The sequence below is a fragment of the Belonocnema kinseyi genome, chromosome 9, assembly GCF_010883055.1.
Source record: "Belonocnema kinseyi isolate 2016_QV_RU_SX_M_011 chromosome 9, B_treatae_v1, whole genome shotgun sequence".
In the NCBI taxonomy this organism is placed as follows: Eukaryota; Metazoa; Arthropoda; class Insecta; order Hymenoptera; family Cynipidae; genus Belonocnema; species Belonocnema kinseyi.
The window spans coordinates 13,693,672-13,707,947 of NC_046665.1; positions in this window are offsets into that span (position 1 = coordinate 13,693,672).

A 14,276-nucleotide genomic window follows, 5' to 3' on the forward strand; every position below is an offset into this window, starting at 1 on the left:
TTAATTTTCTTCCCGTGTAAGTGTTCATATAAGCACAGTAGTGCTATTTTTTTGTCAGATTGCGAAAATTTGTCAAAATGTGCATCTTATGATATTAGAGTTACCGAATTCGGTAACAATTTCTTTACAATTCCTGATAAAATAAAAATAAAACTAAAAATATGGATCCACTACCAAATAGAACTCTGGAAAAAAATTTTTAACTACTTTTCCAGATTTTTATGTCCACTTTAAATATTTTTAAAATAATTTCGAAATTTAATATTCTGCTCACTTCACTTGTTCCACTCAGTAACACTGTATAATTCATAAATTATGTTTTAAAATTTATGAACACTAAAAATATTATTCTTGATATCTACAATTGGTATTTTCGTTCTATTTTAGGTGTTAAATATTGTGAAAAAAATGTTTCAGATGATTTTTGAAAATCCCATTTAAAAAAGGCCATAGTTGCCCTGCTTAAGATTCCGGATAGGATCCGATAAAAACCGGACGTGACCCTCATAAAAACCGGATAAGTCTTGTATACGGGACTATCCGGTCTCTATACGCATAATTATTTCCTATCCGGAACTTTCACGAATCTATCCGGGTTCTATCAGGGAGACCTGACCAATCCTGTATTTTAATAAAGATGAAAGTGATCAGCTATCCGGATCTATCTGGTATATATCCCGGACGCGGAACCAGAAATTGATTTTGTCAAAGTCAAAACGATCTTCTACCCGGGACTATGCGGGATCTATTTGGGATACGGGGGTCCACCTGGGACATATTCACGACACATTGAAGTTTACTAGAAGCATTTATCCCGGTCTAACCGGGTCATATCTGGGAGCTTACCGTTGAAAAAAGAAGCAACTCCTAAAATTTTATGTTTATCCGGGTCTATCTGGGACCTATTCGGCACCCCTAGAACTTCACAAGAAGCGTCTATCCGGGTCTGTCCAGGACCTACCTGTGAGTGTACCGTTGAAAAAAGAAACATTTCGTAGATTGTATGTTTACCCGGGTCTGCCCGGGACTCATTTGGGACAGCGGAACAAAAAATCATTTTCTCTAAGTTGAAATGAAGCGTCTATCTGGATCTATCCGGGAGCTATTCTGGACACGAGAACAAAAATTTGTTTCCTCTAAGTTCAAAATAATCGTCTAACCGTGTCTATCCGGGACCGATCTGGAAGTTTGCAGTTAAACAAATCAAGTGCTACAGTGTATGTTTATCTGGGCCTATCTGAGACCTGTCAGGGAATATGATACCCAAAAACAAAATCCGATCCTACACAGTATGTTTGACCGGTTCTATCCAGGGTCCATCCGGATGGCGAAAACAGAAATTTATTACATGAAAAATGTGTCTTTATTAATTTTGACGATACTATGTATATCCCAACGATGCCTAATACATGCAAAAACCAGCAGAATCCACATGAATGTGGAAACAAATAAAATAAATTTTAAGATTTTTTATGAAATCGTGTTTTATATATTCACGACATTAAACATTTTTTAAATTCGTTATTTTTGACTTTTAGGAAATTAATTTTTGTTTTTATGTCCCAAACAGGTCCCGGATATACCAAGATAGAAATACTTTTTCATTACTGACGGAATCAATTTCTGTTCTCGCCACTCGTATGGACCCTGGATAGAACCGGTCAAACATACTGTGTAGGATCGGATTTTGTTTTTGGGTATCATATTCCCTGACAGGTCCCAGATAGGCCCAGATAAACATACACTGTAGCACTTGATTTTTTTAACTGCAAACTTCCAGATCGCTCCCGGATGGACACGTTTAGACGTTTATTTTGAACTTGAAGGAAACAAATTTTTTTTTCTCGTGTCCAGAATAGGTCCCGGATAGACCAGATAGACGCTTCATTTCAACTTAGAAGAAAATGATTTTTTGTTCCGCTGTCCCATATGAGTCCCGGACAGACCCGGATAAACATACACTCTACGACTTGTCTCTTTTTTCAACGGTACACTCACAGGTAGGTCCCGGATAGTCCCGGATAGACGCTTTTTGTGCTGTTCGAGGGGCGCCGAATTTGTCCCAGATAGACCCAAATAAACATACACTTTAGGACTTGTTTCTTTTTTCAACGGTAAGCTCCCAGACATGTCCCGGATAGACCCGGATAGACGCTTTTTGTGAACTTTGAGGGGTCCCGAACAGGTCACAGATAGACCTGGACAAACATACACTTTAGGACTTGTTTCTTTTTTAACCGTAACCTCCCAGCTTTGTCCCTGATAGGCCCGCATAGACTCTTCTTGTGAACTTCGAGGGATCCCAAATAGATCCCGCATAGACCCGGGTAGATGATCGTTTTGATTTAGACAAAATTCCTGATAGGAAATAATTATGCGTATAGAGACCAGATGGTCCCGTATACAAGACTCATCCGGTTTTTATGAGGTGCGTGTCCGGCTTCTATCGTATCTTATCCGGAATTTTAAGCAGGGTAACTAAGGCCTTTTTTTAAATGGGATTTTCAAAAATCATCTGAAACATTTTTTTCGCAATATTTAACACCTAAAATAGAACGAAAGTACCAATTGTAGATATCGAGAATAATATTTTTAGGGTTCATAAATTTTAAACCATAAATTATGTATTATACAGAGTTACTGAGTGGAACGAGTGAAGCGAGCAGAATATTAAATTTCGAAATTATTTTTAAAATATTTAAAGTGGACATAAAAATCTGGTAAAGGTCTTAAAATTTTTTCTCCGAGTTCTGTTTGGCAGTGCATCCATATTTTAAGTTTTATTTGATCAGGAATTGTAAAAAAATGTTACCGAATTCGGTAACTCTAAAATAATTCGATGCACATTTTGAAAATTTTTTGCAGTCTGAACAACAAGTATCACTACTGTGCTTATATGAACACTTACACGGAAAGAAAATTAATTATATATATATTTTTTTTTTAGATTCTTAAATGTGATTCGTTTTGAGTTCTATCCTAAAATATCGGTGTTGCTAAGCGGAAACAAAACTTTAGGGACAAATTTATAAGCATAATTTAAGACCTTTAGAACTGACAGATTTATCTCTATTGATAACTTTTAGTTTCCCCAACTTAATACAAATAATTTCTATCAGCAGTAATCATCAGCTAAATTCTTTTATCATAAGTATATCAATCTTTGTGTGCAAATTTTTATTTGGTGAAATGTTACAGAATGGAAATTTGAGCAATAATTTTATGTCCTATTTCTAAGAAAAAGCAACTCAAATTTTAAAAATCTTTGGAAAAGTACTTTGCTGTGAGTATTTTATCCTAGTACTATTTTAAAAAAATCTATTAAATCAAGAAAATAGGCAAAACTGCCGGGAATCAAATTTCATAACTTTTTGATAACGACCCATAAGAACCATGCAAACAAAAGTTCTAGTTCTATCCCTAATATTAAAAACTGTGTGCTTTTTACAAAATTCCAGTTTTAGTTTCGGTTTCTTGAAGCAACTTACATATCCTTATGAAGGAAAGGTATAATAAATACGCGTTGGCTTCCATTGAATCTTAAAGTTATTGACATTTTTACAACTTTCGATTCAATTCACGATTCATTACTCAGATTCAATAGTGTACTGTTTATATTTAATTTTTGAAATATTATTCTGTTTCCATCTCAAAACTCGAATTTCACGAGATATATTTGCCTTTTGAGAAAATACAGAATTTTCTTCATGAATTCTTCTTCAAAACTGCACGTATGGTTTATTTGGTGTTTTCAATTTTTTCTTAAGCTTTCCTAAATAGCTTTAAAAAACAAACGCCGAAATTCTGATGAGACTGCATCCCATAATTCGTTCATCATCTACCAAATGTATTAGGTTATGATGATCTAATACTTGTGATTTTTTTCCGTAAAAATCTTTTAATCCTACAAAAAAAGCTCTCAGATATCGTTTAGCATATTGATTTAAAGTTAAACACACATTGTCAGAGCATAAAATTCTGCATGCTTTATGCAAAAGGAGAAAGTATTTGTACAATCAATTCGTCAATACGTTTTTTAGGACAACTGGTCCACAGCAGAGTAAAAAGAAATAAAATTAAGTAGCTTTTCACTTTTTAAGATTGTTAGTCGACGCAGGTTTTTTTTTGAAATTCACATGGCACTTGAGATTTCAGAAGCTCCATTCGGTCAGACAAACGATCTCTCGTTCTCGGTCCTAATCTTACGTTAAAGTCACCAGAAAGCCACGATTTAATTAGCTTTTTCATAATTCGAAGACGACATAATGCATGAAGTCCAAGACAAAGATAAATATTACATTAATATTGGGTCTTGTGTCAAGCAATTTTGTTCGCCCATTATGCGAGGAGTTTGTATCTGGTTTCTAAAAGATTCGAACGATTTTAGCCAAAGCCACCTATTACTTGAGGCTTTTACGAACTAAAAGAAAGCGCCCTCAATTACTCAGGCCAGTTTACGAACTGAAATAGATGATAGACGGTTCTACTTGAGCGGTCAAACAAGGCGGCATTTTTCCAATTTGACAATGTCGGTAGAGAAGATCAGAGTGGGCAATTTCGTGTATATGCAAAGATATTGATATCTTTGGTACATGCTAGGTGAATTTGGGATTCTTTAATTAAAAAGTTAACATAAAAGAATCTGAAAGATCTAAAGGGAATTTTTTAAATTACTCACAATTTAACTTTTTGAAAAAATTACTGCTTTTTGTATTCAAAGATTAATTTAAGAGCCTATTAATCAAAATTTTAATCATTCTTTTAGTACATAACGATGAAAAAAATAAAAATGGTGGAAAATAACAAACATTTTTATTGAATATGAATACTTTTTTGGTGTTTAAAGATTATTATATATTTTTTAATCCATTGTTTATTGGTAGAAAGTATATCTTCTCGGTTAAAAATCATGTTTTTCATTACAAATTTAACTCTTTTTAGAAATTTGTTGATTTTGAATTGAAAATTTAACTATTTTATTTATGCTTCGAAATTGATATTTTTCAGTTACAAATTCATCTATTTGGTTGACAATTTTAAGATTTTTGTTTTCAAGTTTGTTGTTTTTTATCAGAAAATTAATTTTCTAGGTTAAAAATTCTTCTTTTTATTGAAAATTAACCTTTTTTTTTAATGCGTTGTTTTTGGGTTGAAAATTGAACTATTTAATTTGTCTTTTTAATGCTTGAAAATTAATCTTGGTAGAAAATTCATTTTTTCTGTTACAAATGTAAGTACAAATGTAAGTTGTTTTTACAAAATATTTGGCAAATTTTCGGAAATATATTTTTTCAATCACTCAGAATCTTCTGAAATTTCTGAATGTCTAAAACGGCAGCGAATTGTTCTTAAAATATTTTAAAATATTAAAAAATTAAAAAACATGTCTCAAAATATTCCGATTTTTTCGCGGAATTTATAGAAATGTTTAAAAAAAAATTAATATCTTTTTAAATTTTATAAAAAAATTAATACAAAAAAATCCTTTCTTATTTTCGTATTAATCTTAAGAATATTCTTTCATTCTCTTGAAACCTTTCAAAGATTAAAAAAAGTTTCTAAGCATGTAATTCAAAATCTTTCAAAACCGATTATTTAAAATAATTTATTTAAAGTTTTTTTAAAGTGAAATTGGAAAAATGTATTGAAGTATAGTTTAGTTGAAAGGCTAATTATAACTTTTGTGTTACGAAAGGTATGAATGTGGATTTAGAAAACAAATTGGACATAACGTAAGTTAATTCTTTCTTTTACGCAAAACCTGGAAGACTTGGCAGGGTCATTGCATTTTTTTTAATTCTGTGGAAAAAGTGGAAAAATCATGCAATCTTGCAAATATTGACAGGGTTTTTTAAATTGAAAGATTAATTTCAAAGACTATAATTAATAATAAATTTATCGATCTTTTTAGGTGAACAATTTTTGTCCGGTAATTTAAGTTCATACATTGTGTCGTTTTCTCAAACAAATTTAATATTTTTATTTAGAATGTTATTTTTTACGACTAAAGCAAAAACTAACTGTCCTATAAAAAATTATCGCTCTTTTTTGGATGAACAAGTTTTGCCTCATTTTTTCTCGTAGCTTATGTTGACTAGTGATTCATTCTTAATTTGTAGTTCTTTCCAAGGCGCGCAATTTGAGCTTTTTTATTTTTTTTCGTATCTTGCATAGTTTGCCCAAAAAATGGAATTTTCGGATTTTTCATTATTTTTGGTACAATCAAATTTGGAGTGTTCAAATTCTCGATCAAACTGAAAAAGCTGTTATCATAGTCCTGTGGGCTTTTAAAAAGCAAAGTTTTTCTTCTTTTGACTTTTTTTCAGATCATGCGTTTTTTGGCTTAAGATTTTCATTTCAGTTTATTTTTTTCGATTTTGCAAATGCTTTAACCCTGATAATGTTCTTTCTATAGAAAAAGGTCATGGGGATAAATTGTTTGAGTTTCTGAGTAATATAAACAACCGTACATAGAATTTTTAACTCATGAAAAAATGTGGTTTAAAACATTTTTGGTACTATCAAGTTTGGAATTTTCAACTTTTCGACCAAATTAAAAAAGTTGTCATCATAATCTTGTTGGGATTTCAAAAAGAAAAGTTTTTCTTCTTTTGACTTTTTTTCATATCATGCGTTGTTTGGCCTAAAATGTTCATTTTAGTTGTTTTTTTTTGGATTTTGAAAATGCTCTAACTCTGATAATTTTCTTTTTATAAAAAAAAGTCCGAAGGATAAATTGTTTGAGTTTTGAAGTACTATGAACAACCGTGCATACAATTTTTACATCTTAAAAAAATTTGGTTTCAAAAATTTTTTTACGATCAAATTTTGAATTTTCAACTTTTTGACCAAATTAAAAAAGTTTCTATCATAATCTTGTAGGGCTTTCAAAAATCAAATTTTTTCTTTTTCAGACTTTTTTCGTATCATGCGTTGTTTGACTTAAATTGTTCATTTTAGTTTGTTTTTCTGGATTTTTAAAATGCTGTAACTCTAGTGGATAACAAACATGACCTTTAGTTTAGGACATTGAACGAGTGTACCAAAGGGCAATCTAATAGATTAATTTTTTCAACAGATATCGTGTTCACAGACAGACAGGCAGGCATACATACACAGGCAGACAGACACACAGGCAGACACATTCGTAAAAACCTGTTTTTTGGATTTAGGGGGTCTCAAAACGTGGACATTTGACAAAAACTGGGGAGGGGGTCAAATTTTACACAAATCTAATACCTTCTCTGATGAGAATGTCAAAATTAATTTCTTCCCAATTAAAAACTATTTCCTTTATTCGGCAGCAATATTTTTCATAATTTTCAATTTTACATTCTTACTTGCTATCTAAAATAGTACAAAAATATCTACGATCTTTACACCTATGTATATACCCGAGTAAAAATGCTTCGACTTGAGTTCGACTTGGTTATTTCTGGATTTCGTCTCCAAGGCTTCGACGTCTGGCTGAGATTATCGAACCTTTTTTGGCTTATATACAAATAACGATTTGTAAATATGTTGATTTAATATATATATTATATAAAAATATACAAGATTGTTTAATCATTAACAAAGATAAGCTCTTAGGATTGTTAGAATTACCCCTTTGTTAGGGCAGGTATACACTCGAAGTTATAAACCGCACGTGTTGGAGTCATAAAAATTCGACTCAAGGGATAAATGTATGTCTTCCAGACATAAAAACTTGTCTTCAAGACATAAATTGAAGTCTGGCTCCGTCTCAAAACTGAGATATGCTCAAGTCGAACTTTTTGAATTAAGCATGTCTTGATTGGGGGAAATTCAAGTCGAACTTAAGTCGAAGCATTTTTAATCAGGTAGTAATTTCTTTCACTGAGAGAAAAAATTGAGAAATTCAATTTTCAATGCTTAAGTGCCCCTAATTTACATTAGTACAATATTTTAGGCTTTCAATATTTTTAACTAAAAGCTTGAATAAATCAATTTTCTAATGTTAATATTTTTTCAAAGGAAAATAGTTGTGCAACTTCCAGTTAATAGTCAAAGATTTAAAAATGCAAACATCCAAATTGTAAAGTTCGAAATTCAAATTCAAAATTTAATTGTTGTAAATTTCCTATCACATGATATTTTTTTAATGAATAAACTAAACAGTTTTGAATTATAATCAGAGTAACCTTCTTTTATATTATCGATTGGCAATGAAATGATTTCCGCGTGCTGTAGCGCGCGTATAATGTAGGTGTTTTAAATAATTAAGTTTAGATTTATTGTGGATATTATACGTATGTGTATTTATAGAAACATAATAAAATTAAGTTTTCTTAATATAATTAATATAATTAAGCTTTTTAGTCAAAGAATTCCATAATCATAGAAAATATCATATTAAAATGTCATTAATCAGAGAAAATTTAGTGTGGATATTATTAGTATGAATATTTCTAAAAACTTAATAAAATTAAATTTTTCAGTCAAAGAATTCATTGATCATAGAAAATGTCTTGGACTACAAATAGTTAACATTTTTGCGATCAACCGTATACTTCTATAATTCTTTTTACATTCTTATCCTAATCAGCAGGTTTGATCTCCAGCTTGTAGTCTGCATTCTGTATTCTGTAGGCACAATAACTTTCAAAAAATTGATCATATTGAATTCTGGTTTGGCACCCTTTTTAAGGCCTTAAAAGAAACAACTAGTTCGTAAACCAGCTATTTTAGATGAAAATTCAAAAAGTAAGTGCATTTTCAAAGTTTTTGAAGCCAGATTTTTTAAGATTTAAAAATTCTATATACAGTTATTCATAGTACTAAGAAGCTGAAACAATTTATATCTATGACTTTTTTCCATAAAAAGAAAATGATCAGAGTTAAAGCACTTTCAAAATAAAATAAAGACAAAATCTAAAATGAACATTTTAAGCAAACAACGCATGCTTTAAAAAAAGTCAAGAGAACAAAACGTTGATTTTTGAAAGTCCTACAAGATTATTATAAGAACTTTTTAATTTGGTCGAAAAGTTGAAAATTCAATATTTGAATGTACCAAAGATAATGAAACATCCAAAAGTTCATTTTTTTGTCAAATTTGTCAAAAAATGAATTAGCTAAAATTGCGCGCCCTGGAAAGACCTACAAATTTGATACAAACCACTTTTTGATAGGATGCGTAGTTTTTGTTTTCAGTCGTAAAAAACAACATTAAAAATAAAAAATAACATATTTTGGACTAACGACACAAGCTACGAAAAGAATGATACAAAACTTGTTTATCCAAACAGAGCTACAAATTTTTAATAATTATTTTTTTATAGGATGCGCAGTTTTTGTTTTATGCGCAAAAAACAATAAAAATCAAAAATTTAATTTTTTGACAAACGGCACAAGCTATGAAAAAATTAAAAAGACAAAAAATACAGAAAACTCATTGAATTTTCTCATGTATAATTTTTGATAGAACACGTAGTTTTTGCTTCAGTCGTAAAAAATAACATTCAAAATAAAAATATTAAATTTTTTTGAAAAAACGAGACAAGGTATGAACTGAAATTAACAGACAAAAGTTGTTCGCCTGAAAAAATCAATAAATTTATTATTAATCATTTTAGATAGGACTAGTAGATTTTCTTTTAATCGTTAAAAATAAGATTCAAAATAAAAAAATTAATTTGTCGAAAAAGGACAGAAAAGACGGAAGAGGACAAAGATCCTATATACGATTCTGTACAGGTTCCTGTATAGGAACCTATATAAGTTCCATTTTTCTTATATAAGTTCCATTTTTTTTATTGTTTGTTAATTTCAGATATTTTATAAAATTAAAAAGAAGTATTGAACAGTTTTTGAAATAAGGAAAGTCCAATTCTTAAATCTTTCTAAATAAAAAAATGGTATATTAAAGTCTCGAAAATTTTCAATCATCATTAGAAAGATGTTTTCTTGAAACAAAAATTAAGTTCAACAACTTTTAGTTTGAAGATGGTTTAGGCTTACCATACGACTTTCTACGAAGCTGCCTTGAAATTTCCACACGAGATTTTGTCCTTGAAATCCATGTTCTTCAATAGCGAAGTGTTTTTTTGTAGTAGAAGGGGAAATCTTGCATAAGACACCCATTCTAGCCATCGTATACCTGATTAGGCGACTCTTTGGATGGTTAGTGTCAGATTCTTACTGACGAAAACCCCCCTTTTCGCCAATCCATGTTTCCGGAATCCGCTTTTGCATTACTTCAGAAACATGTGGATAAGACCAATACGCCGTATCTTGGCGTCCCGCTATTTTCCAACTTGATTTTCCTAATGCTGTCCTTTTGGAGGTTTCCCTGATAGAGTTGCCTCCCGAAAAGACAAACACCGCATTGTTCCCGGACGATGGTCAATCCGGGTTTTCTCAGTACGTGCAGCACAGAGGAAGCAATGCGGGGTGTTCACACACTCTGCAGGATATTCAGCCAACTTTTAGATGTCCTATATGCAGGAGCCTCGATGCCCGCTCCTCGTTTAGTTCTACGTATGCCTTCAAGTGACCCCGAACGACCCTCTTCGTCATGTTTACTTTTATAATAACCTGGGACAAATCACCGAAGTGATTTCGGATGGCGTCCGTCACCTCCTTAACATCACAAGTTCTGTCGAGATGTAGGATGCTTGATAACATAAGACAATTTAGTCCTACCGTTTGCCGCCAGGCCAACCTCTATAAGGATTTCCCCTTTTCTCGTCTCCCTGACTCCTCTGATTGTGACACCAAGGGTGTTAGGGTTGACCTTCTTTTTGAGGTCCTTTAGACCCTCAGCGTAGCTCAAACCTTTGGACGGTTTTATGAGGACCGACTCGGTTCTAGCTCGCCTATGCTTCTTTCTTTGTTTCCTCGTAAATTTGGAAGCAGTATCTAACTCTCTTTTTTTCTTCTTTGGTTTCGGTGTCGTAGGTGCTGGGACATTGTTTGTCGTTGGCTTCTTAGTCCTTGGTTTGGAACAACCTGCCTCCAAGGGGTTCAATGAGGCCTTCCTCTCTCGATTCCCATGCTTGGGAGTGGAATTTCCTCAGTTTCTTTTGCCTGAGTCCCGCTTTAGATTGTGTTTGCCTTAGAATTTGCCATCGCCTTGCAGGTGGTTTCCTTTGATATTTTGGATGAAGGGCATCCAATAGCGCATGTTATGTAGTCAAGGTTAAAACAATGTAAGGTTTGAATACTTTAGAAGACGACCTAGTATCCTATCGACACCGTTTGAGACACCACTCCCTGGTACCACTCAGTCTTCGGCATAGTTGTTCACGCCCGGACATGGGGGGATAGCGAAGTGGTTAGAGCGCGCGGTTAGTGCACACTAGTTTGGGTAGTTTAGGTAGAGTTCGAACCCTCGGCTCCTGCAATTGTTCAAAGCGTTTAAACGTGCGATTATATCAGTAAGTAAGCGTTTGTCCGAATCACATATTTTAATAATTTAAAAAATGAAGACTGTAAAACAATAATTTAAAACACCAATTTTTTCTATTGGTTGAGAAATCGTGGTTTGAATCTTCATAAACTGTCGCTTGGAATTCAAATTTCTTGTCTAACAGACTCTTTTCAATTACAAATTTTCGTTAAATTGAGATACTTGTATATTGCTCCGATACTACATATTCTTGGATTGAGAAAATATACTCTTGAATACACCTCTATTCAAAGTACACCGCAATCCTACAAGACAAGTTTCCGTTATAGAGGACAAGGCGATTCAAGGAGGCGAGAGAGTAATGCTGCTTGGTCAGTCAACAACTCCACTACAACGTAGGAGTGTCTGAAAAAGAGGGCAGTATCATCGGCGGTTAATCGTGTCAAAGGAAATCAAGAGGAAGCGTTTATCTTTCAAAGAGAAATATAAGCTTTTAGAAGAATTGAAGTAAGGTGCCTCCAACAGTCTATTTTACAGAATTTATTTTTCGATCGGTAATTTTACAAATCTTTCGAAAAAAAATCGGTCCAAGTTTGACTTTAATAGCTTCTAAAAAACGAGTCGAATTTTTATCTTTTTCAAGTATTATTATATTTTTAAGCTTAAATTTTGTATTTTAAGAATTTAAAAACGCAAACTTGAAGACTTGAACAATTAAAAATTATATGCATTTGAAGTTGAAATTTTCAATTGAAAAATTGATCACTTAACATTCATTATTAATTAAAATATTTAGGAGTTCTGAAAAAATTAAGAAAATAATTTTAAGTTTGAAAAAAGTTTAAACAGTTTCTAGGTTTCTCAAGATTTGGAAATGAAATTTTCAAGCTTTTTAAGCATGTTTTGACTATTTAAAATAAAAATAATTTTACTTCTAATTTACGAACTGTTAAGTTAAAAAATATAATTTTTACAATTTTTAATGTTTTCAGCTTAAAACTGTTTAAAATAATAAACATTAGAACATTTTTAATTCTATCCATTGATTCTTTACTTTAGAGCATTGAAAATAATAACGTGTATTTAGACTTTTTAGAATTGAATTGGAATCTTTAAACTGTATAATTGATAAAAGTTCAACATTTTAAATTATAATATTGATTAATTCGTCAAGATTGTGAAAAAACGCTCTCTAGCTCCGCTGAGATATGAGCCCAGGTCCTTTAGATTGCCGGTCTGATACTCTACCCACTGAGCTACGGAGAGACGAGAATATTTTTCTCACAATCTCCTTAAAGCAGTATGTCAACGTCATTCCTTATACTTGTAAGATTTTTCTTTCTAAACATGAATTCATATTTTATTATTGATGTAGGTTTTTTGACCAGGGAAACTAATCAATAGTTTAAGATGTTAATTTTGTTTGTCTACTTGGTCCTAATCAATATTATTACAATAGATAGATAAACGTTTATTTTTCGGCCGGTTGGCCTTAAAAATTGACTTGCTTACAATTCCATTTTTTACCAAATTTTCTTACAACTACGTCTTACAAAGTACCATCCATCCACACCTTATAACTAATCCGCTTGCTCCTATAGCCTAACCTTCCTCGCTGCGCCTCGCACGCATTTCGCTCTTTTGTCGCTATGCCTCGCATTAACAGCCTCTGTCTCCGCAGCTAACACCTAATATTTAACTACTATTTACAATATTTACATTTCTCTTCATCTACTTCCTCTCCTATTTAAAATCTCTTCTTCTCCATTCCTCTTTCTTCTTCCTTCTCTTTTTCTCTATCTTACCCAACACCCCCTTTACCCATGCTACTGCCCTTTTGTCAACCCTTTCATGCAACAATACCTCCATCCTTATCCTCCTCCTTTCCACCTCTTTACATTCCTCCAACCAATGCTCCAATTTTGCATCCCCCTCCCGCACAATTTACACATTCTCTTCTCTCTAGAAAAGCCATAACCTATTATACTTATATATGCACCCGCACCTCATTCTCGCTATAAGTTCCTAACTTCCTTGCTCTCCCTTCTTACACAAATATTGCGCTCTCTCCCTTGGCATAATTCACACATGGTTTTCGTTATACCTTGACTCTCTTATTCTCTCCTCTCCTTCTGCCCTCTCTTTCTCCATGCCCCAGTATCCACTTCACATACCTCTCCTGTACCCAATTACCTCCTCACTTCCCTTCCAACCCCACACCTCCACTCCGTAAAATAAGACACTCATCACTAGCGAGTCAAACAATTTCATTCTCCTTTCAAAATCATCTGCGAACAATCTCTTCCCCAGCCCCCACACCTGCCTCATCACCACATTTGCCCTTCTTACTCTCTCTTTTATATGACCATCCACTCCCCAATTTCTTCGAAACAGGAAGCCCAGGTACACAAACTCTTTCACCTCCTGTACCGATTTTCCCCTCCACTTCCACTCCCCTCACTCACCTCTCCCACCTTCTTTCCTGAACACCATAACCTTCGACTTGTCCGCATTGAACTCTAACCTATTCTTGTCCAGGTAACGTCTCAACCTCTTCATCATCTCCTTTAAAGCCTCTTAGCTCTTTGCCAACAGCACTATGTCATCTGCATATGCAAGTGACCATATCCTGACTCCTCCTGCCCTAACTCCTCCTACCACTCCGGCCGCTTGCTTACTTTCCAAATCCACGATCAAAATTGCAAAAAGCGTTGGGCTAAGCGGGAACCCTTGCCTCAACCCCCTATCCATCCAGAATCCCTCAGAGATTCCCTCCCCTTCTCTCACCCTCTCTTTCGTCTCCTTATATACCAGGTGTATACATATGAAACCGGTATTGCCATTTAGCGGCCAGTAGGCACACTTGTAGGCACTGTCGGAACTTACCATTTGTGCTAATTGGCAT